Raw genomic sequence first — 1989 nt, 5'->3', positions numbered from 1 at the left:
ACTATCTCACATTTGGATGACTGTAATAACTAAATACTTCTATTTCTTGGATGACTGTACTGCTATTATTTAAATGTTTTTCTTATTAAGTTAAATGTTTTGCTTATTAACTTAAATATTTTATTTATTACTTAAATGTTAAGCTTATTAACTCAAATGCTTTGTTTATTATTTAAATATTTTGTTTATTATTTAATTATTTTGCTTATTAACTTAAATGCTTTGCTTCTATTAAATCTTTAAATAGGGCAATGGATATGTGGAACCATATAAGAAGAATAATTCAATTTTATGACGATGAGGAGGACAATGAGAGTGTCTTAATATTTGCTACTCTTTTAGAAGAGCAGAACTTCTATCAAAAGAGGCGTTGTAGGGATTCCATTTTACAAGGAAAAACGTATGTTATGGAGATTTTAAACGGCCATAGAGAAAGATGTTATGAAAATTTTAGAATGTACCCTGAAGTTTTTAGAATATTGTGTAATACCCTGAAAGGTATAGGGCTGAAAGATTCTAAATTTTTAACTGTTTATGAACAAGTGGCAATCTTTTTGCTCACTTTATCTCATAATCAAAGGAATCGTGTTGTAGCTGAGAGATTTCAACACTCCACTGAAACCATTTCCAAACACTTCCATGCTGTGTTACATGTAGTATGTCAGTTGGGCCCATATCATTGCCCCTCCTAATTTTTCTGTGATTCCGAATAAGATTAGAGAGTCTTCTAGGTTTTTCCCTTACTTCAAGAATTGCGTGGGAGCTATAGATGGAACCCACATTCCTGCAACTCTGCCAGCAAGTACACAACTTCCATTTCGTGGTAGAAATGGTTATACCACACAAAATGTAATGGCTGTATGTGACTTTGACATGAGGTTCACATATGTGCTAGCTGGGTGGGAAGGCTCCGCTAATGATTCGAGAATCCTAAAGGAGTGTATTGAGAATGAGGCAATGAACTTTCCAGCTCCACCAGCAGGTAATATTATCTTACAAATTCACTTAATATATGGTTAGTTTATCTTACTGTATATATCTTTATGTATTTTAAACATGGCAGTTAAGTATTATTTGGTGGACTCAGGATATGCCAACAAGCCTGGTTATTTGTTGAAGATGAGATTCGCTATTTTGAGGGCAATGCCTCCTTATAAGTTTTCAACACAAGTATTGATTGTAATGGCTTGTTGCACATTACACAATTTCATCAGAAATCAGCATCAGCCTGATGATTTATTTGATAGTAACGATCCTCCTCAAAGTGATGGTGAAGATGATGAGATTGTTGAGCATGTGCCTTTGGCTCAGCTTCGAGAAATGGATCAGTTGCGTAATACTATTGCTGATTGAATTTGGAATTCTCTTTAGCACTTTTGATCCTTCTGAAAGTGATGGTATATTTTTTCTTTTATATGCCATATATTTGTTGCTATTGTAAGCTTGTAATATATATATGTAATATAAATCATTTTTGCAGATATATAATTCAACTTAAATGCTATTATTGCAGATATGAAGTGTGTTGATGCTCTCTTAAAGGCCACATGTGTTGTTATGAAGATGATGTGTCGTTGCCATTGTCATCCACTTTATGAACTTCTTATCAATTTTTACTGACAACTATGTATTGTTAATGCTTTGTTCCAAACATTTTATGTACAACTTAAACTTGTTTAATTTGTTGGTTGAATATTTAAAGACTTGTAAATGGTATACACTCTATTTCAATTATGCTTTCAGTTGGGTTTGTGTTTATTTTAATGTTGTGTTGGACTATACAGGTAACAGGATAATAAAATTGAAGCAGGTTATTGCAAAGAACTTGTAAATAGGTTATTGCTAATTTTTTTTTACAAATGTTGACTCTCATGTAGTATAGTAAAATGTGACTAGAAATGTTTTTATTTTTAATGTTGTGTTGGACTATACATGTATAATGATAATAAAATTGAGGTGAGTTATTGCAAACAACTTGTAAATAGGTTA

At 31.9% G+C, this 1989-nt stretch overlaps 1 long non-coding RNA gene across 1 annotated transcript; it reads left to right on the top strand.

Moving 5' to 3' along the window:
* Window positions 1-1331: 1331 nt before the first annotated feature.
* Window positions 1332-1711, top strand: LOC132296658 (uncharacterized). Its single transcript, XR_009478587.1, has 2 exons — window positions 1332-1397; window positions 1514-1711. It is a non-coding gene; the product is annotated as an uncharacterized LOC132296658 (long non-coding RNA).
* The last annotated feature ends 278 nt before the right edge of the window (window positions 1712-1989 follow it).

Source organism: Cornus florida, unplaced genomic scaffold (assembly GCF_030987335.1).
Source record: "Cornus florida cultivar Cherokee Brave unplaced genomic scaffold, ASM3098733v1 CherokeeBrave_3.0.0_Hap2_Chr01, whole genome shotgun sequence".
In the NCBI taxonomy this organism is placed as follows: domain Eukaryota; kingdom Viridiplantae; phylum Streptophyta; class Magnoliopsida; order Cornales; family Cornaceae; genus Cornus; species Cornus florida.
The sequence above is the reverse complement of the archived record's forward strand: the minus strand, read 5'-3'. Positions and strand labels throughout refer to the sequence as shown.